Source organism: Hemicordylus capensis, chromosome 4 (assembly GCF_027244095.1).
Source record: "Hemicordylus capensis ecotype Gifberg chromosome 4, rHemCap1.1.pri, whole genome shotgun sequence".
Classification (NCBI taxonomy): Eukaryota; Metazoa; Chordata; class Lepidosauria; order Squamata; family Cordylidae; genus Hemicordylus; species Hemicordylus capensis.
Window position 1 is genome coordinate 210168408 of NC_069660.1, and position 23179 is coordinate 210191586.

Here is a 23179-nt window from a genome sequence, read left to right on the forward strand (position 1 = left end):
CAGACTCAACTTCCAGGCCAAGAGGAGCTCCCAGTAGATGAGGATGAAGGAGTCATAATTGTGCAAATAGCTTCATCCACTCATGGAGTGATCACATCTTCTGAATGGAAAGCTGCCCTCAGTGCTGATCAAGTGCTTACAGAACTTAAACAGAACTTAAATTAATGGATGGCTATGCAAAAACAAGGTACCTGAACATCTACAATCATACATGCATGTAGCAAGTGAGCTGTCTCTTCTCAATGGCTGGTGCTGAGGAATGAGCATTTGGCAGTGCCAAACTGCTTACAAGCAGAAGTGCTCAAAATTGCCCTTGGTCACCTGGGCATGAGCTTGATTAAAAGGCAAATCAGAGAAGGTTTTTGGAGGCCAGGTATGGAGAAACACACTGAAAATGTAATCAGGCTCTGTATGGCTTGTGCCGTATGTGACAAATCGCAGAAGACCACCTCCTTGATTCCAGCTGAGTATCCCAGTGGTCCCTGGGAAAAACATGCCCAGGATATAACAGAGCCATTTGATAACCAACCCACAAATCAAAGATTTGCTATAGTGATGATAGATTACTGTTCAGGAGGCCAGAAATTTCATTTGCTGACAACATCACAGTACTACAAACAAGGTGATCCAGTTCTTGGCTGCCATTATTGCAAGAGTAGGTCATCTTAAAGATTAATGATTGATAATGGGACACAGCTTTCCTCATTTGAAATGAAGCAATAGTTGCATAACCATGGGATAAAACACAAGACTATTTCCTTGTACCATCCTCGAAGGATGGCTTAGAGCAGGGATTCTCAACGTTGGGTCCCCAGATGTTATTGAACTTCAACTCCCATAATCCCCAGCCCCAGTGGCCTTTGGTTGGGGATTGTGGGAGTTGAAGTCCAAGAACATCTGGGGACCCAACGCTGAGAATCCCTGGCTTAGAGGAAAGAATCAGGGGCGTAACTACCATTAGGCAGGGGGAGGCAGTCGTCTCGGGGCCCCGCTGCCTTGAGGGGCCCCCCAGAGACACCTCACATGACTCCCCATTGCCCCCTGCCCAGCCCCAAGACCCTTCAGCCACTTGCGCTGTTTGCCCTCTCTCCTGCTTGTCGTCCTGGTCGGAAATCAAAGCAGCAGGCCAGCTGCTTTTCTCCCTGGCGCCTCTCAGCTGATCGGCGGGTGGGCGGGGCTTCCAGGGAGGCCTCCGTGTAGGCCTCAGTAAAGTCTGAATTTGAGTAGGCTGGCAAGCCCCAGGAAGAAGGCTGGCAGTCAGAGTGGCCACTACAGCTCTCTGCAGCAGACCCTCCTCCCAGGCCAGACAGCTCAGCCTTTGCCAGGTAGAATATGAATTCCTTTTTGTGGTTACACTCCCCCTACCCCCTATATAGGGATCTACTTGCCATAGGGCTTTGATGGGGGCGGGGAGACTGAGAAGTCTCTGAATATTTATATTTAATTTAAAACTGATTGGAAAATTTGCTGGCTTAAAAAAATCCCTCTAAAAAGTCCTATAAGTGGCTTGTTTCATGGCAGGAAATTACAAAAACTTCTGGAACAAATTTATTTATGTATTTAATTCATTCATTCATTCATAAATACACTTATGTTCAAGTTGTTTTGCAACCCAGGTCTGAGTGAGAACTGAGACATGAGTGAGAACTGTGACGCATGTGTTGTGCTTTTATATTTCCCCCCCCTTAGGGTAAATCTGGCCAACATGTGAATGCAGCACCTCCATTCCAGAGGAGATGTGTGTTAAAGGGCTTTAAAAGCCTCTTGTGAAAAACCTCCTGGAATCAAACTTGACTGAATTTGTTCAGAATTCTGAGAAAACAAACATAGGCTCACCCTGCATGGTTGAAAGTCTCCTTTGCTAATCTGCAGCAAGGGGCCCATTTTAATAGTTAGTGTTTCTAGTGTCTTCTCATTTGCTCAATTTTGTACATCTGTTTTTTGTATGTTTTGAATGAGGACAGAAATGTGAGAATAAAAGTCCCCTGCTAACTGGGCAAAGAGGCACCTTTTTCTCTTTGTAAACCGCCCTGAGCCATTTTTGGAAGGGCGGTATAGAAATCGAATTATTATTATTATTATTATTATTAAAAAATTTCTCGGCGGGGGGGCCCATTTAAGAATCTTGTCTCAGGGCCCACTCCAACCTAGTTACACCCCTGGAAAGAATGAATAGATTAGTGAAAGAAAGTTTACAGCTAACCACTACACAACAAAAACCCTGCAAATAGGCAACCTGCAAAATTCTATTTGCTTATTGAACTACTCCTCATTCTACTACAGGAAAATCACCTTTTGAACTACTGAGAGGATGCAAAGCTACCATGAAATTTACCCAGTGGAAACAACTGATAGGGCTTTCCATGCCATCTCACTCTGAGGATGCAGAGATTCTTGATCAGGTAAGGGAGAAGCAATAAACATACACATTGTATGTGAATCAGAAATGGGATGCAAAACAGCAAACATTTCAGGTGGTAGACTTTGTCTAAGTATAGCTTATAAAGTGAGAAAGGGATGTTCCCGATATTCTGGACCAAAACCAAATAAAAATCCAATAAACAAATAAAAATCCACAATCAAAGTCCAAGGAGATTCTGTCATATTGGATAATGGATAGAAACGGAACAGTTCGAGACTTTCCAGCATGCATACTATGAGACAAGAGGGAAAGGAGTCTGATCTGGAGAGGAATTTGATCTTGGTACTTAAGGTACCAAGAGAGGTACTGGAGAGAAATTTGATCCTGCCTTCAGTTTTGACCTCACAGAGAAGGCTGATGAAAGTAATCAACAATCCTCTGTAGCAGAAAAAACCTCACTAATCGCTCCTGTGCCAGAGAAGAACCCAAGACTTAGGAGAAATGTGTGTGACAGGAGACCACCTAAAAGACTTCAAGACTTTGGGGCTATTCTCACAATCTGCAAAAATCGGGCTAGGAGAGCCTAGCCCGATTTTTGCAGATTGTAAGAACCACCAGGCTCGGCTGCAAGCAGGTAACCCACTCAAGAACCCCTGCCCTAAAACTAGTTTTGTAGATCATGAGTAGCTGCGGTGCGATCTCCGCGCCATGCTACTCACTAGGAGACCCCCGGAGGGGAGGTGAAAAGCCGCCTCCTGGCTTCGGGGGTCTCGCCAGCATGCCCTGCGTGATCGTGCAGGGCATGCTGGAGCTTGTGGGGGCCAATCAGCCCCCGCTCCCCCCAGCCCCCGCTGGCTCCATCACAGAGCCAGCAATCGTGTGGGCAGCCGATCCGGCCACCCAGGGCTCCCTCCCCGCTTGTGTGCGGGGAGAGCGGGCTTAGCCCGTTCTCCCCGTGCACTCAAAGAAACCGGGTCTCACTGATTGTGAGACCAGGTCCTTTGTCACTGAATTTTAAATGAATTAAATTATGTTTGTTTTAGGGGGGGGGTGATGTGCTGTATTCTGTCTAGTAATCTTTTATGTTTTGTTGTTGAGAAGTTTGTCCCAGGGGGATCATGTAGAGAGTGTGTGTGGGGCGGGGGGAGTCAGAAAGCAAAAGAGAGGGAAAGGAGAAGGAGAAAAATGAGTTGCTTCAGAATAAACCTTTAGTTAAATCTACAAAATATTTATTTGCGTCTATGAGGGAAGCAGTTATAAAACAAGCACGTGTCTAGTCTTTTCCTACTCCTGTACTCCTAGTTTTTTTCTTTTCTTTTGCAGACTGTTTTTATTTAAAGAGGAAAGGGGATATTATTAGGTGGTTGACCTGCAGGCAGGCAGAGATTCTTGTGAACTTTATCTACTATAAAGTGCCTAGTACATGCTAAGAAACAATAAAGGATCATATTATTTCATGTGTCACTCTTGCAGATATTCGTGACATACGACTGGCGGGTGGGATGGAGGGAGGGCTGAAGGGAAGTCACTTTCCCTCCAGACGATCCAGTCCCGTTGGTGGGATGCACATATCACGCTCCCACACGATCCACGCTGCTTGCATCCTGGCCCCCAAATGTCCCACAATGCACTGCACGATAAGCATGGTGCATTGGGAAGATCTCTCAGGAGTCGGGCGCTCTAGGCATCCAACTCTGTGTATGCTCGGGCTACATGCAGCCCGAGCATACACACAACCCCATGCCTGGAGGGCATGCTTATGCCTTTTAACCCAGGTAAAAGCCCAGGTACAAAGCCTGGGCTTGCAGGGGAGGCAGCACCGAGATTGTGCTCAATCCCGGCGCTGTACATGAGCAGCCCTACCCAGGTAGGGCTTCCCTAACTTGCTTAGGGCTGCTCGTGTGCATAGCCTTAGTATTTTCTACTCTGGCCAGGCCAGAGTGCAGCAGAGAAACCTGCTTTTGAACTATCATTCTGAATCTATCCCATCTTCCCTGCAAATGAAGTTCTGCATAAGATGAAGTTGTGCTGAGCCTCATTTATCCTTTAAAAGCCCCCCTTTTCAGCAATGTACTTGTGCAGTAGTGTACTCCATTGCACCAGAGGAAGTCAACAGCAATTTTTCACCTGACAGATGCTTGGTGCAAATACTGTGAGTGGACATGTGCTGTCTTGGTGCTTGGCTAGAATGTGCTTTTGTAAGGATTCTCTAATCATAAAGGATTCTCTAATCATCTTATATCTATTTCTGAAGGAGCTGGAAATGTTATGATATTTATCGACACATAACCAGAGCACCTGAGGGTGAGAGGAAGGTACCAGCAGACTTGGGGTAACCCACAGATATGCTGGCTTCACAACAATCTGAAGGGACAAAGAAAGGAGCAAAAAAACCAAAACCACAGCTCTCACATATGGAAACAGGAAGTGCTTGTATACATCCTGCACAGGCAGAGGAGGATAAGGAGGAGAGGGAATGAGGAGGCCTGTGGGCAGGGAGAAGAGAGGCAGCAACGGGGGGAGGCAGAGGCAAGCACGCACCATTCCTGGGCCCACACTGCTGTGGGTGGCTCGCATACACCGCACAAAACCATGCCAGTGGTTTGCCGTGGAGTTAACAGAATTTTAGCCCCAAAAGTCTTTCATTAAAAATGAAGTGCTTGTTTATGTAATCAAAATTCAGTCATTACCATCCTTAAGAGGGTCATTGTAAATTCAGATTCGGATAAATACGAGCAATCTCTGCTCATACGAGCCACCTGTCAGAGAGAACTATCATGCTCCTGCTTACATGATAACTTATCCTGAGAAATGAACAAAGAGCTCCAGATCTGGCTGTGACTGCTGGGCGAAGTGGCTCTTAGATCACTTAAGCAAGTAAGCCAAGCTGTGTGTTACCCAGGTCAAATCCCCCAGGATCAGAATTAGACTGAGGGAAAATTCTTTTCTTCAGTTGTAGTGAGCTTAATGGTGATGACACTTCTTGAGTTCCTTCATAGCTTCATAATTCTATATTTGGTCAGATCTGCTATAGAAGGATCTCTGCATTTGGGTCCTAATTTTCTTGTGCAGTAAGGCTTTACACTCCCCCCCCCATTTTTTTATTTTTTTATTTTTTACAGCTGCTTGAATCCACTTGAATTCATTGCCATAGAATTGCAGAGAGGGGATGCTAGGCTAGCTTGGTTAAATAGGTAGAAACGTCTTCCTTAGTCAGTCAGCCACAGCAGCAGCTCTGCATTCCAGTGAACTAAATAATAAAATTGCCCGAGGTAAGATACAGGAAAGGTACGCTTGGGTTTGACAGAGATTGGGCTGTTAGGATTTCACTTCAGAGAATCCAGTCCAAGAGCGACCATCCTTTGTGACCTCAGCTCTCCCCTGAGACACATACTGTGTCTTTGAATTTAGCAATCCCTTTAAAGGATAAGATAAAATAAAGCAAGGGTTAAGTGGCAGAGGCACTCATGGGCTCCCCATGTCAAAGCAGCAATGAGTCTGGCATGTGAAGCCGGGCAGAAGCCTTTAAGTAAAATCATTTTTCAAATTAAAGAAAACAATAAAGGTTCTTCTAGCTCACCTTCTCTGGTAGGCTGCTATTAGCAGAGCTAAACTTCTCCGGTGCTTTAAAAAAAGAAAAAAGAAAAAGACCTACATAATTGTCCCAGTTATGAGCTTTTGTGCACCAAGGTGGAAAACATGGATGGCCCTAATGATCCCCTATCACTGATCAGAGGCTAGGCCACATGAATCTCTGCGGCACTCCAGGCAAATGAGGCTTTTAATGAGAAGCTGTGTTCCCTAAACATGCATACTAACTCAGAAGGGAGGGGAGGAAAATGCACCCATGGACTTTTGCCAAGATAATCACCCCTCCACCCACCCCGCTTATGCAATTGTTGGTTCATCTCAGTTGCCTGGTTGTCTTCAGTTTTCCGTGACTTCTAGTAATGAAGAGCACAGTTCAATGATACATCTGTGACTAAATAGCTCTTCAGTCAAAATCACATGTTCCGCTGCAATTACAGCTAGTTTGGTCATATAAAAAGAGAAATCTGTGCAGTGCAGAAAGGAGAGGGGACATCACTACAAAAGGCACATTTGGAAGGAAAACTTTGAGGCCTGCTTTTTTCAGATGTTCTAATTACTGCCGTTGGGAGCCAACAACTGGAATTCCATGAAAGGTTTGCCATGGAGTTAACTAAGAAACGCAACAACAAAAGCCCTTGATTAAAAAGAAAAACCATCTCCCCCCCCCCACCCGGTCAAACAATACACATCTAAATAGCAGTCGATGCAAGGGCTATCCAGATTAGGACCATATCACAAGAGAACAGGCCCCCCCCTTATGGTCATTATCCAGATCACCCACACGAAGTTGCTATTTAGATAATATAAATCAGGCATTTCAGGGTCAAGTACATTATTTATAATGCATGCTCTCTCTCTGGCTGCATTTACATGTAACACAGAGCTGTGGGGCCAATGGACAAGAAAAGGGCATGTACCACAGAAGTGGGAACCTTGGATAATCAGAATTCCCACTTCCATAGTTACTCGGGTATGATCCCTTCCTTATTAAAACTGAATATATGGCTGCTATGTGTGGCCACTGGGTGTAGAGAAGGATTTTGTGAGGACAGGGCTTATGTGAGTTCTCATAAAGTACCTACTCATGAAGTCAGGGCCGTCCTTAGCCCTGGTGGGGTGAGGGGCCTGGGGCAAATCAGCCAGTGTGTGGCCCCCTTCCAGTTAATTCTAATGGGGGTTAAAAGAGTGGGGCCCAGGGTGCTTGCCCTGCCTGCCCTGCCCTGAGGACAGCCCTGCATGAAGTGGTAGAGCCCAGCAACATGCTTACCACCTCACTTTGTCTGCCAGACAGCACCAATGACTTACCATGTTCCTCTCCAGGTCCACCTCTGGTTCTGGCTGTGTTGTCCGTGTCATTCGCTCCTGCTCAGGTGAGCACTATTTTTAAAATCAAAAGCAGGCAGCCCCAGTATTTTATTCTGCAATGTCGCCACAGATAGGAACATAGGAAGCTGCCATATACGGAGTCAGACCATTGGTCCATCTAGCTCAGTATTGTCTTCACAGACTGGCAGCGGCTTCTCCAAGCTTGCAGGCAGGAATCTCTCTCAGCCCTATCTTGATGCTGCCAGAGAGGGAACTTGGAACCTTCTGCTTTTCCCAGAGGGGCTCCATCCCCTGAGGGGAATATCTTCCAGTGCTCACACTTCAGATCTCCCTTTCATATGCAACCAGGGCAGACCCTGCTTAGCTAAGGGGACAAGTCATGCTTGCTACCACAAGACCAGCTCTCCTCTCTGATAACTCCTTGGAATTGTTACTTCCAAAGATGTTTGAAGTCTTGATTTATGAGGAATGCTAGGCCTCAAGCCTTACTGGGAGTAATATATTCTCATCACTCAGTCCCTCCCCCCAATTCCGTGTATGTGTGGGATGCTTGTGGTCTCTCGATCCTGAGAGAAAGGCATTCTGCACCTGTCTCCAAAGGGCTTGCAATCTGAAAAAGAAACATAAGATAGACACCAGCAACAGCCACTGTAGGGATGCTGTGCTGGGGATAGACAGGGCCAGTTGCTCTCCCTCTGCTAAATAAAGAGAATAACCACTTCAAAAAGGTCCCTCTTTTGTTCAGTTAGCAAGGAAACTGGGCGGGTCATCCAATAATCAGGGTCCTACAACTCAAATAGGATTATTTGATCAAATAATCCTATGTTGAAAGAAATGTCCCTCATTTGCAATGGGCAGTGGTCTTTACACGTCTTGTGTTAACTATATAAAAGCATTCACTAAATGCTTTTTACGCTACAGGGTTTTTTTCTGGCATGAAAGGATACTGCCATACCTAAAAATAATAATGTCATACCTATAAAATAGTAGCAAAATGTGTAGCAAAGATTCTCAATCAAATGCTCAGATGTTAAATTTTGAAGAGGGCTAGGCTGTGCAATGCTGACCTGCCCTAGGGTTACCCAGTGAGCTTCATGGCTGAGTGGGGATTTTGATCAGACCCCCTTCCAACCTCCCACATCCAAACCCAATGCTCTAGCCAGATTTCTAGCCATCCAAACCCACGTACATCTCGCCAGATTTCTAAAAAGAAACTGCTTAGCATAAGCATCCCTGTCCAGGTTACCCACAAGGCAAGGCAAAGCTGAGACAAAGCAAGGCAGAAACAAGGCCACACAAAGACAAGCCTGCTGGACCTTGGAAGGGTCCGAGGAAACAAGTCAACAGTGCCTGGGAGAGGACTGAACCCCAAGTACTCTTGAGTCTAGACTGCCCTTCCCAGGCTCTGCCTCGCTGCCTAGGGAGTTGCAGGCTTAAAGAGGTAGCCCTCTGGAGCCTGGCACCACTGTGACTCTGTGCTACCTGCTCCTCCTGAGCTTCTTGGCAGTGCTGGCGTGCAGACACTGAGAGGTGTGATGGTGCAGAAGAATCACTGGTGGCCTGGGGTTCCAGGGATGCTTCCCCAGGGAGCCCAGGTCCCAAGGAAGCCTCCTCAGGGGACCCCAGACTGGAGGCTTCCCCAGGCATGGTGGGGTGGCTAGAGTATTGGGTTTGGAAGTGGGAGGTTGGAAGGGGGTCTGATCAAAATCCCCACTCAGCCATGAAGCTCATTGGGTAACCCTAGGGCAGGTCAGCATCGCACAGCCTAGCCCTCCTCAAAATTTAACATCTGAGCATTTGATTGAGAACCTTTGCTACACATTTTGCTACTATTTTATAGGTGTGACATTATTTTTTAGGTATGGCAGTATCCTTTCATGCCAGAAAAAAACCCTATAGTGTAAAAAGCATATAGTGAATGCTTTTATATAGTTAACACAAGACGTGTAAAGACCACTGCCCATTGCAAATGAGGGACATTTCTTTCAACATAGGATTATTTGATCAAATAATTTACTTGTATTGTTTTTATGTCTGTTTTTTAATATGTCTTTATATTTTTTAGCTTGGTGTTTTTATTGCTTTTTTATTGTGTGTTTTTAATTTTTGTAAACCGCCTTGGGGTTTTCTTTTAACGAAAGGCGGTATAGAAATGTAACAATAAATAAATAAAATAATCCTATTTGAGTTGTAGGACCCTGATTATTGGATGACCCGCCCCACGTTTCCTTGCTAACTGAACAAAAGAGGGACCTTTTTGAAGTGGTTATTCTCTTTATTTAGCAGGGGGAGAGCAACCGGCCCTGTCTATCCCCAGCACAGCATCCCTACAGTGGCTGTTGCTGGTGTCTATCTTATGTTTCTTTTTTAGATTGCAAGCCATTTGGGGACAGGCAGCCATTCTATCTATCTATCTATCTATCTATCTATCTATCTATCTATCCTGCTTAATAAAGTTTTTTTAAAAAGTGGTATATAAATATTTGTCGTATTCGTATTCCCTAAGCAGGTTTACCTTCGATTGTCTGGTGACTTTGTGAATTTATGTTCTGTGTCCCAGTGAAACTTTCATGAATTATATTAAATCGATCTCATTGATTTCACATTTCTAGAAGGAAGGAAAAGCTGATTTTTATTTTTATTTTTTGGTTAAGGTTTAGAAAATAATGCTCTCAACCATTTTTTGACATAAATCTTGATGTTAAGCTGGTCTTTCTCTTGTTTTGCCGCTTGAATCATTTATTTAAGTGGTCATAATAAAAGGTGTCAGCAATTCAGTTGTAAGCTCTGGAAGATTTCTGTGCGCATTGACCTTTAAGTGTTTGGATCTTGACAGGTGAGCTGTTCTTAACGTCTCTCATGAGATATGGTGGGGGCAAAGGGTCAGGCACGCTAATGATAAAATTACCATTTACCTTTTACCTCACCAGCCTCAGTGCCTGACATTATAAATGTAGGTAACCTTTAACCTGAAGGCTCTCTTTCTTCTGCACTGCTGGAGATTATGGTGAATGGAACATACCTGCAGCTGCAAAAGATGTCTTAAGAGAGAGGGATTAAGTGTATCCACTGAATTAAGTGTATTCCCCTCGAACGTATTGCATATCTAGAGGACAAGTGCACATTTTAGCAAAAGGCAATACATATAGAAGCCCTTCTTTTCAACTTCCAACTTCCTGATTACTTAGGGCCACTTTGTACTTCTGTGTAGGACATTTTGTGAAGAAATGAACATTAAAACCATGTGTTATATATAGAAGCCCTTCTTTTTAATTTGTAATATGATCTTACATATATTGTGTGTGTGTGTGTGTATACTGAGAAGCTTTGGCTTGTCCGAGGCTTACTGCTTAAGTATGCCATGTATGTACATGTATCATCATAGGTAAGAAGAGGTCCTTGCACACCAACACAATGAAACTGGTCATTTCCCCATTTCCAGTACAGTATATTAAGTAAACAGTGATAAAGTTTATCAGTTACATACATGCTAGCTAAACTCACATCCCTGAATAGTCATACTACTATTTACTGCTTATTAGTCATAACACTGTCCTACTGACCAGGGGCGTAACTATAATAGGGCAAGGGGAGACAGTTGTCTGGGGGCCCACTGCCTTGGGGGGGACCCCAGAGGCAAGTCACATGACTGTCTCCCCCAGCCACACACCCGCCCGGGCTTCCTTCAGTTGGATTCATCCTCCGAAACTGCTGTGAGTGTTAAGACCTGGAGCTACCAGAACAGCATGTCTTTCTCTAGTACCATTCAGTGACTTGCATCGTCCACAATTTATGAAACCTTAAAAAAAATAATTTTGGATGTTCTATTGTGACACATAGGTGTGTGTGTGTGTGTGTGTGTGTGTGTGTGTGTGTGTGTATTACTATGCTTTTTGTTACCACTATTCAGCCTCATTTAAGATTTCTTTACTTCATGAGCTGAGCTTCGGGGGGGGGGGGCATTTTAAAATCTTGTCTCTGGGCCCACTCCAACCTTGCTATGCCCCTGCTACTGACTATGCAGAAGTGACATGGTCCTGGGCTCTGATTATTCAGTCATCAGTAATATTTAATGGCTGACACCCTAACACTGCATCTGTTCTGCAAAAGGATGCCTGGCCACAGTGGTAGTATCCCTACTTCAGAAACGTGGATGCTAATGCACACGGATGTGTGGTGTTCATAAGGGATATATTCCTTGATCCAGGCTAGCACGGGGTGGGGGTGGATTTTTGCCATCTCCCCTTCTCCCAGAAGTACCCTTTGCAATCTGAAAATACAACGTGTGCCCTCAAAAATATGCCCTCAGGGAGATATTTCCAGGTTGCAAAGAGTAGTTCTGGAAGACTTTTAAAGTCTTTAAAGACGCATCTTTTCACCCAGGCTTTTAACTTTTAACTGATATTGTTTTGATTGTTTTAATGTTGTTTTTGGAATAGTGTTATTAAAATGTTAAATTGTTGTGTTTTAAATGTCTTGTTTTTGTTTTTAACGAATGTTTTACTTTTGTTTTTATCTTGTTGTAAACCGCCCAGAGACGTAAGTTTTGGGCGGTATAAAAATATGTTAAATAAATAAAATAAATAAAAAAGAAGGGGAGATCAATAAAAAGCTCTTCCTCCCCATGCAAGCATCTATGCTTCTGAAGCAGGGATGGTAGAGGCCAGGTATCCTTTCGCTGTACAGAAGTGGTGTTAGTCAGGATGTAGGTCACTCAATCCAATGGGAAGTGTGGAAGTGTAACATCAGGCAGCAAAGGCCACATAAATATAGAAAGAGCACATAAAATGCCATCTATTAGAGCTGGGGAGAGGATGTTCTTTATCTCCAGTGGCCATGGAAATTAATACATGCATAGGAACACTAAGTTATCTAGCAGTGCAAAGCCTACCATGGCTGCTGCTGAGGTACATTTTAAACTGTTGGTGATTATGCATTGCAAGAAAAGTAATGTTATTGGGTATTTCCAAAGCAGAGTATATTTTAGAGGAGATGCTCCTTCTCTCTAAACAGGCTACTACAGGGCTAGAGTCAGGGGTTGGCTTCATTCGGCATCTGCCATGACTCAGGACTCTCAGAAGGGCTGACTGCTGATCCCCAAGACCACCTCTGTGCATGTAGCTTTTGTGTGATGGTGGTGGTGGAGCAACTCTCTGAAGGCCCAGCTAGGTAGGAAGGGGGCCATGGTGGGCAGTTTGCTGAGGGCCTCCTAAAACCTGGATCCAGCTTGGCTTGCCAAAGCTTTCTCCCAGGTCCCTGAAGCTCTAAGATGTTGCTTGTGAGATGAGTCACCCATTGAACACCCGCTGTGCTGCAGGGATTAAAAAATGGCCTCCAAAACACTTGTATGGTCCCCAGTAGACCTACCAAATTTTCATCAAGGTATGATAAAACATTTGCGCACTGTTTGGCTTGGAAGGAAAAGAATAATAAGAAAGAAAGAAAGAAAGAAAGACTTCAGGTTGTAAGAAACAGAGATATTCTATACTTCGGTATTGTATTTATCTTATTTTGCGTGTAACTAATGTACGTATTTCTGTATGCAATGTGATGCCTGAGCCTCCTACTGTTTTCACAGCCTGCTACTGTTCCTCATTACCAGGGGCAATTTCTGTTTTCTGTCCCTGTCCCAGTAAATTATTGTCCCTCGTTTGTTCCTAATTTTGTCTTTTGAGGGATGTCTTGCTACAGTTCTGTAAGTGTGAGTTGCTAGTGTTATCATTCTTCAGGGGTCGGCTCCCTCCCCAGGCCTCTAGAGGTTGAATCTTTGAACTGGTGAGTGGATGTACTTTATCTCCAGTGGCCATGTAAATTAATGCATACACAGGAACACTTAAGGTGTTTCGCAGTGCATAGCCTGCTGCTACAGCTGCTGAGATGCATTTTGAACTGTTCTTGATTATGCATTGCACAAAAAGTGCATTCTCCTAGTATATCTTTGTTCTTTTGATAATCAGCTTCTTGGCTTTGAAATCAATTAAAGCAGGCTGTTGCAGAGTAAATGACTGCAGCACACAGCAAGCAGTGAAGAGGAACCTCAACAAGGTGTAGTAGCGGAGCTTGCAAAGTGATCCCTGGCACTGGTATTCTCCAGATTTGTAAGTCCCTTGGGGCAGGGACTTGTCCTCTGATTCTTTCTAAAGTGTAATGAACATGGATGGCACATACAACACATACATACACACAAACACATACATACATACACACAAACAAACACATACATACATATTGAGTGCACTGGTGCAGTGAGAGAGCAGCCTAACATAATTTCCCAACGAACTGCATGATGCTCAGCATTTCAGCAACAGTGCAATCCATGCCTGGGCTGCTGCTATTCACAACTGTTAAAATAACGGTGCTAGTGCTGCTTGTACAACCACTCATTGGCTGTATTCTCACGTAATGTGAAACTGGAGTTTAAGGGGCTAGAGGTTGCCAAACCTGCATGTCTGAATGCAGGAAGCTCCAGTTCCATGAGGTGACCAACCTCCATGAGGAGGTTTTCTTTTTGGAACTCCTATTCAAACCCTTGGGTTGTAGTGAGTTTCATTGCCCTAACCCGAGGTTAAATGCAGCCTGTGTGACGTCTAAATTTGGAACTGCAAGCTGCATTCCCTGTGTCTGGAGTTGAGGGAGGAAGCAAGAAGGAAGCCTGCACAGCCAGTTTCTTCTCCTGCCTGACTGCAGAGAGCCTGCTTTTTGTTATGTCTGAATGCAGACAGGAGAACAGGGTGGGGATGGGGAGTGGTTCCGCATTCAGGATCCACAGCTCTGCATTATGTATGAATGTAGCCATTCTCAACAGGGTTGGAGTTGCCTTATGAGTCCAGAGCAAACCCGGCACAGATTGCTCTGTTTCCAAAATGTTCCACATCATGCCATCCACTGAATATAATGGCCCTGAAAATACAGAAGTTGGCCATATTTGCTCTACACAGATAATGTTTTTCCAGGGTTAAAAGCCACATTTGCCCAGCTATGACTTGTGGACCAAATGTTATCCATCCCTGTTTTATAGTATTTTACTAAAAGGTGTTCTCGTGGGAGCAGGAACAACTGGGAGCAGGGGTTAATTTTGTATGGTTTTTTTTGCTGAACAGAGCTCTGTGTCCTTTTTTACCCTAAAAATACAGGGGGGGAGGGGAACCATTTATTGCAGAACAATTCAGTGTCCAGGAGCCAAAAATCATTGGCTTTCTGTAAAACCACTTACCATGAAGAAGCAGCACAGTTAAGCCAAATGTATAATTTTAATGGCGTTCATATAACGACTAGGGCTGCTTCATAAATCATGGTAATTTAAGACTAAAAATGAATAGTCTGAACATAAATCTTCATATTAGAATTTTTGAAATTTTGCAGAGCATAAATGTTATCAGTTTCTGGCTGTGGGTAAATGGATTTGAAGTCACAAATCTTGCTGCAGTTACACTGCTATATATAATAAGATTCTCTCCTTTAAGAAAGAAGAAGGTAGAATTGGTATTGAAATGGGCCTTGGATGCAATAAAATATTCTCTTATAATTAGATAGCTACGAAGAAATTGTCCTGTATTAGCCTAATTAGAAGACTTGAGTAGGGCCAGAATATTATCAGTCCTTGGACAGATACAGAGCTATCAAAGCCATAAATAGCTGAAGCATCTTTTTAAAAAAGCAGCCGAGTGTTTTAGTGATTTTAGTGCCTTTTTATTGCATTAAATGTGATTGACAAGGAGCTAGTACAGAAAAAAAAGAAGGGCTAAATATATAGGGGGGAAAACCCAGAATAGCATTGCTTCTTTAAGAAAAGTGAATATATGCTTCCCCTTCCCTTCCGCCTTCTTCAGTCACCCCCCTTCACCCATCATTGAATTTGGTAGGGCAGCGAACCAGGACAGAGTGCACAGGGAAACCTCTTCCCCTGGGAAGCTTCTGCTCAAATCAAATGTGTTGAAAGGGCACTGGCAGAGATGTCATTCAGGCTGGATGAATTGGCAGAGTCATTTCCAGGCTTATCAGATCATGTTCCACTTGTCTGAATACTCTTGTTTTACTTCTGTGCATTAACACAAACTCAGCTGCCAGCATGGAAAGAAAACAAGACTTCCAGACCCCCAGTACAAAGGACTCAACTGTGCATTGGAAAATGCACCACTCCTCTTACAGTACCTCTGCCCCTCTTTTTTGTCTGAAAGGAATGTCCATTCTCAGAAGTGCTCCTAGGAAATTTTGGAACCTGGGCCCCACTGCCGCCACCCCCACTGCCACCAGATAAGCTGCAATACACTATTTATTTTACATCAGAAAATGTTCAGGGAAAGCTGAAAACTCTTTAAAAAATATTATTTATTTTTAGAAGAGATTCTGAATAAGATACTTCCCACTGACTTGCAGAGAGATACCACATTTTGCGTGAACAATCCTGCCACTTAAATTAGCCGAATGCTAATTTAAGTGGCATTATTTAAGTGGCATTATTTGATTAAATTATTATTTAATTTAAGTGGCATTATTTGTTACACCAGAATATGCTCAGGGAAAGGTGGGGTTTGGGGGGGTATTTTTAGAATGCATTCTGAACAAGAAACCTCCCACTGCACATACCACATTTTCCCTTTTCCAAATTGCCCACATTTCCTTTACAAAGTAAGTAAACTCTTAAAAAGGCAGGGGCAGCACTGCTGTTCTGTGCTACTAACGGTGGAGTGTAGAGCTTCAGGTGTCAAGGCTTGGGGAAGTGGCCTTGGGTTCCTTAGAAAGTCAGAGATCACCAGTTGGAGCAGTGCTTCTTCATAAGGGGTGCTTGTTGCCTGACTTGTCAAAGACACAGAGGTGATCCCGTGAGTCACTACAGTGTCCAAAAACCCGTGAGTAGTTTGGTTGAATGACAAAGACATATGATTGGCCCAGAGATGGAGCCACCTTTTGGCTCATGGGTCTGTCTCAAAACTGGTTGTGTAGCTTACACAATGATGAGTCATTCAGATGACAAGGCAGGGGCAGTGGGAGAAATGTGCCAGAGGTGGCAGGGACCAGCTTACCAGGAAGCAAGTCTTCTTCCAAATCTTCTGGCTGTATTGGGCAGGGCAGGCAGCACCGCAGCCAGCGCTCACTGCCAGCCTGGCCGTCACTCGCTCAACTTCCGCTGGCAGGCTCGGCCCCCTGGCATGGCACAGGCAGGCCACTCAGCATTTGGAGGCCGCCCAGTCTTGTGGGGGACTGGAGCTCCGCCCAGAAGTCCAGTTCAAAATGTGCCACTGTCAGTTCTGCAATCACATCATCTACTGTATACATGCTGCTATGCAATCCAAATTAAAGTTTATCCGTCCTGTTTTTTAAATTAGTGTTATTGTTTATCATTTTTATAGCACTTCTGCACTTCTGCAATCTTTAGCACTTTTGCAATTATTTGTCCGCTTAACCGTCCTATAAGGTAAGTAACTATTCAGGGAAGGATGGCATTTTAGGTGGAGGGAGAGGATTACAGTAGTCATATTTTTCAGGGGCAGACTGAGAAACAGTGCCCTGAGGCTGTCCAGTGAATTCATAGCTGAACTTCAAGATGGGGCCAAGTTCAACATAGTACAAAGCAGGATGTCGTTCTATCACATTGCAGGCAGTTATCGTGCCGCTGCCTCTGGCCTTTGGGGAGTACATGGGGGTGTTTCTGGGTTTGCAACTTAGCTGTGATTGCATGGATTATATGAATCAGTGCATCATCCACAAAGGGACAGACAAGCAGATGCTGATTAGCTTTGCTGAAAAAGGACTGGGCCAACTGCTTCTGCGGGCCTACTGTTTTGGTGGTGGAAAGATTCCTCTTCAGTATCCATATTGGCAGCCGCCATCTTCCTTTACCCAGAATTCGATGCCCTGCCTTTGTGTCGCAGGATACAACAAAGGGGGTGGGGACACTGCATTATAGAGAAAACAGCATGCCAGCCACCAGCATAGCTGCTGAAGAGCATTTCTAGCTACTGCCATTGCCACTAAGGTAACCCCCACAGGAGTTTAGCAGTGATGGCCTGCAGATCTCTTGAGCAGCCCCCTTTAGCAACAGGGAGGCAATGCAGCCACCTTTCTTTATCTATAATGCAATGCCCCATCATTGTTGTTGTGTCCATTAACACGTGGCAGGGCTGTTGCATTTTAAGGAAAGGAAGATGGTGGTCACAAGCCCAGCTGCTCTGCCGCCCTTGATTCGGAAGGTGGTGGGGAGACACAAAAGCACTTGGCTGAGGACCCTAACAAATTTGATGCTGTTGCTGGCAGCGACCAGCATGTATTGTACTCTCCAACATTAATGGAAAATATTTATTTATGAATCATTTCTTTAAAAATTCATTTTTCCCTTTGTTGCCTGAACACTAGATTGAGTGTAAAAAAAATTAATACAATTTTAAGGCCTCTGTCCTACCTCACAATGTTTGAACATGTCAGGAGGTTTATATGACAGCCTATTGACTACTTTTCAGGAATCTGTTGACCTAAATCTTGCTATTAAAAACAAACCAGAACCCTTCTATTTCTTTGCTTGCATGTCAGCTGTCTGAAGTTTTGCATGATTAATGTTCTTTTGAAATCTCACAAAATCAATAAACAGGTTCTAAAGCAGAAGGTATTTATATCTAGGTTCCAAAAGCTATCCTTTTAAGGGATGTTTTTTTAAAAAATTGTTCAGATGTTGACTTTTCTAGTGCAAATGGAGATTTTGACATGGAGTTGGGTTTGCTGCTGAATTCTATAATCTTCTGGAATCCAGTGACTGAGTTGGTTATCTGGCCTCTCACTCCCTGCGTACTTACCCCAACTTATCCCAACAGTTTGCTTCTATGTCTTGGCCCTCAGGCCAAATGTTATCTTTTCTGACTTAGGGAAAATATGCTTGTCCAATATGTCCCCGAGACTTGCAGGAGCCTTAAACTTCCTGGTACTACGTAATTCCTGTTATAGATCAATACAAACAAATCAACTGAAAAAATCTAGGGCAGGAGCTAAATTTTCAGAACCAGGCGTAGTAACCTTAAAGCAAGTGACTGTTTTAAATGCTGTTCTCTTTCCTATAATATAACGAGGCTCTTCTCACACACAGCCAAGACCAGGCTAAGGCAGCCAAGCCAGGGCTTGGTAATGCGTGAAAACCGCTGGCAGCTGTGCGGCTTCCGGCAGCACCTCAGCAGCAAACCCGCCTGCAGATCCAGCCTCCTAAATGAGGCTAAGGGAGCGAGCATCCCTTACAGAGGCGTAACTATAGGGGGGGCAGGGGGGGCACGTGCCCTGGGCGCCATCTTTTCTGGTCACATGGGGGGCGCCGACATGACAAAATTTTTTTTTAAATTTTTTTTAATTTTTTGTTAATACAAATGTTTCCTGCTCAGTGCAGCAGCGCTGCAGCAGTCAAGGGAGCGCGTCGGCAGCCCATCCCCCACGAGCGGTCCCTTCCGCACTGCCTGCGCCCCCCCCATTGCTTTGCTGGCGCCTGGCGGCCAGTCAGTGGCCTGGCTTGGCGGCGGCGGCGGGCGCTTGTGAGGAAAAACCTAAGTATAATGTAGTATGTTGTGGTGCGGGGGGGGGTGCGCGGGGGGCTCCATTTCAGTGCTTGCCCCGGGCGCCATTTTCCCTAGTTACGCCTCTGATCCCTTAGCACTGTTTTCCTGATCGTCTGCCAGTGCCAGCTGCTTTTAGCCACCACTGGGGGGGATCCCCACACTTGCACGGTGCATTATGGGATTTCCAGGGGCCGGGATGTGTCCTGGCCCCCAACCCTCTGCACTTCCGGGGCAGCTCAGGGGTGTGCGATCTGCCTGCCCAACACGGATCCAACGGTCATCTGTAGGGGAAGTAAGTTTCAGCAGCCTTCCTCCCCGTGTGACCAGTAGCCTTTCTCACTGATCGTGAGAAAGGGCCCAATGTCTGGAAAGTAGCTCTTGATGCATTTACAATTATGCTTGCCAATTTTAAATATATTTTTTGCTGGCTAGCCCTGGAACTGTGTCTCAACCTACAGACTTTAGAAAGCAGAAAATCATATCTCCATGGCATGAACACCTTCACTGGTTATTTCTGCAGATCAAGCTGCTTTTAATAATTTAGAGGTAGACCAGGCTCTTCTTTTCTGGCCAGTTGGCAATCTGATTTACATTTGAGACCTGTTTGTTGTGGAATTCCATTTAAGATCTGCTTAGTATTTCTTCTCAAATGAGAAGTATTTCTTCTTCTCATTTAGTATTTCTTCTCACTTAAAGTCAAGATCATTAGGCACACTGCAGGCAGATGCACAGAGTCAGTGAGGTCATCCACACAATCAAAAACTGTGTTCTACCCAGGTTTGGGAGCTGTGTGTGCTTCCAATTTTCAGCTGTGTGGAAGCAAAACCTGAGTAGAAATGAATGTGTGGAAGCAAGGTCAGAGGAAATACTACTCAGGTTTTCCTCCTGCCTTGCTTCCACACAATCACTTCTACCAAGGTTTTCTTCTAACTTGCTTCCAGTTCCTCTTTGGCATGCCTCCTGCACACCCACATGGGCAGCCCTGCTCCATGCAGGTCCCGTGAAGCATAGAGCAGGGCCAAGGGATCTGGGGCCAGAACCTTTTGTTCCGGCCTCTGGGTATCCCTCAATGCAATGCGCAGCACGTGCATTGCATTGGGGATTCCCTCTTCAGACGGGCACTCTATGTGCACTCTATGCGCAATCCTTCTACTGCAATATGGCAGGTGATGGACTCACAACCGATCACATTTATGGGCAGTCAGTGCTAGCACCCTAATGTGTATGCATTTCAGTGTTCTTTGCCTGCAGAATCAAGGCACTGGAGTCAGCGTAGTACTGGGATTCTTAGGTTTAGCCTCTTCCCTTGTAGCAGCCTTGTTTATTGTGAGCTGATTTCATTTCTACACGTGCACTGCAGTGTGCAAGCCTAAACAGGTTTACTTGGGAGTAAGTCCCACAGAGGTCAGCAGGGCTTATTCCCAAGAAAATGTTCAGAGATTGCAGCCTTAATCAAAACAATTTTCTCATCCCAATCTTAAATTGATTTACTTGGAAAGAAACTCCAACTGATTTTAATTAGACTTACTTGCAGGTAAGTATGTTTTAGTATTTTAGATACAAATTAGATAGATTTTACAGAGCTTCTTATTGCTCTGCATTTTTAGAGCTGGGAATAATCAACATTATTTTTTAAAAATGAACTTTATTCCAAAACTTTAAACGCTGGACTCCTTTCTTAGAAAAATAAAATGTAGTGACAACTTCCCCCCCTGGCATATGCAGAACAATCTGCTTTCCTAAATTCCCCTGTGCCTAGCAGACAACAGTGCTTTGAAAAGACGCCATTTGTGCTGTGCAGACCTGTTAATATTTAGTCACAGAATTTTAGGCACACGTGTGCAGGTTTTCGTTTTCTTGTTCCCCTGGGGATGAACATTCTTGTAATCAGCCTTTGTTTGTTTGTTCTCTTGCTGTAGTTTCAGTGACAGTCACCTCTTAAATTCAACAGGCAACATGCTCTCTTCTACTCTGAGAGGATTCAAACTGGGGCAGGAGGCAAAAAAAAGCAAAGTTGGCAGAATAGCAGAAGCTAAAGTGAAGAAGGTCAATAGCAAAACCTGCAAAATCAAGGAAAATAGCCTTTCCTGCCTCATGCCTCTAGGCATTATGGGAGCTTTTCACTGAAATATGGGTACATCTTGAGTGCCAGGAAATGAAGAGTGAATTATGATAGAGTGGGCAGGTCCAGATTGGCAGAAAGAGGACATGCATCACCAAAAAAGAAGATACAGAGGACATTCAGCACCAGAAAGAGGACAAAAGAGGATGAAAAGAGGACACAAATGGTAACCTTAAAAAATACAAATGGGCATCAATGCAGAAAATGTCTGGGAAATCCTTCCCCCTGCCCTCACTAATTGGGGAGACAGACCTTTTTAAGCAGACACAAAATTGTTTTACAATAATTACAGTTATTTTCAGTGCCTCTGAGTAAACAGCTTATAGAGGGTTTGCAGCCAACTTTGTCCACTGGAACAAACAAACAAAACATCAAAACAATAGTCAGATAGTTAGCAATAGCACTTACATTTATATACCGCTCTATAGCCGGAGCTCTCTAAGCGGTTTTTTACAATGATTTAGCATATTGCCCTCAACATTCTGGGTACTCATTTTACCGACCTCAGAAGGATGGAAGGCTGAGTCAACCTTGAGCTCCTGGTCAGGATTGAACTTGTAACCTTCTGGTTACAGGGCAGCAGTTTCACCACTGCGCCACCAGGGGCTCTTGGTAGTTAGTTAGATAGTTAGATAGTTAGTTTATCTGTATAGCCAACGGCCATTACAAAAACATCAATGGATGATTATCAACCAACAAGCCAAATGTTCCAAAATAGATAGAACATAAAATATTATAATTTTCAGTTTTTAGCTTTTTATTAATAACTTTTGTTGTGTGTGTTTTTTTTAATTGTTGTGTGTAAGTGGGATGGTTGTATATGGGAGGGGGTCCATCTTATGTTTGTATTGCCCCCCCAAAAGAAACCCCATAGTTGAGCCCTGCTGAGAAGACTGACTGTTATCTCACCAATTCAGTTAGGACTATGCTATGCTTTGCAGATGACCTATGGTAGGTTTTGACCATAGGTAGATGACTTATGGTTTTGCAAGTCAAACTCATTCCCACTGAATTTAATAGGTTATTTATAGTGTAGTTATTTTTAGGATTAATATTTTCATTATACTACTTTAATTATACTTCATTTTACTACTAAGTAACAGATACAATCAAAGAAAAGAATAGCTTGTATCTGTTCTGATTAATGGGCCTTAGTCTATATCAGATTTTAATCTGCAGATGTCTGTTTTTTTCTTGAGTCACTGAGGCTGCAATTAACCCTGTTTGAAGTGTATCTTTCTATACTTGGGAGGTCTCCTTTTGTAGCACGATATCAAATCCCTATGCCATTTATTGACCTATGTCTGAACAATAAGCACACAATTAGAACCTAATGATGAAATCAAATAATGACGGAGAAATGAAGAGAATCAGTGTGGGTGGAAGATTCCATTCCAGTGTGGGCCAATCAATAATGATATGAATTACAGTTTAAAAATTAGATGTGTTAGATAGTTATTAAGAGTGTAATTATTCATAAATGTGCCTAATTATTCATAATTATTCAGAAACCTTATTACTTCCCTGATTGCCATAAGTGATCTCCAAGGCCAATTACTATTTGATTATGGCCATAGGACTCTTATGTTAATATTCTTTGTTCTTTTCTTTTTGTCCTAGAAATGAAAGCAGAAAAAAACTAGAAGAAAATTGTCTATGTTGACTGGTCCCCTGAAAAACGATAGAGACCTCTGAAAACCACAGGGAGAGCAGTCTGTTGTACATAAACACATAAAACAAAAACCAACCTTAAAGGACACATTTATTTTACCATAAACTCTTGTGGACTACTGCCCACTTCACCCATGCAAGAAGTTTCATTTCCACATCTGTTCTTTCTTAGGGTGAAGACAGACATAACATTTTAAGAGAAGTAGGAGTGGTGTGAAATTACCCTCATCATATTAAATTCAAACATACTCGTTTTAGTCTTGTGATTATTTTGAAAAACAAGGTTCTGAAAGATTTTAGCACAGTTCAATTTGACCTGAGGAAAAGACAGCCGTGGAGAGAACCTATTGGTTCATGCATGTGCCATCACCAACACAAACATACTTCCTCTTAAGAGCATAAGAAAAACCCTGCTGGATCAGGCCCAAGACCTATCTAGTAGGGGTGTGCGCAAAACTGTTTTTTCCAGTTTGGTTTTGTCCCCCTCCAGACCAGGGCCTGACTCGGCTAGAATTCAAACCTGTTTGGACCCAGTTTGAGGGGGGCAGGGGGCTTCCCTAAGTGTTATATCCTCTA

The 23179-nt window shown here is 43.8% G+C and overlaps 1 long non-coding RNA gene across 1 annotated transcript; it reads left to right on the forward strand.

The window, feature by feature from the left end:
* Nucleotides 1-1195: 1195 nt before the first annotated feature.
* Nucleotides 1196-22867, forward strand: LOC128324228 (uncharacterized). The gene is made up of 4 exons (XR_008306736.1): nucleotides 1196-1325; nucleotides 2284-2402; nucleotides 20730-21098; nucleotides 22553-22867. It is a non-coding gene; the product is annotated as an uncharacterized LOC128324228 (long non-coding RNA).
* Nucleotides 22868-23179: the final 312 nt, after the last annotated feature.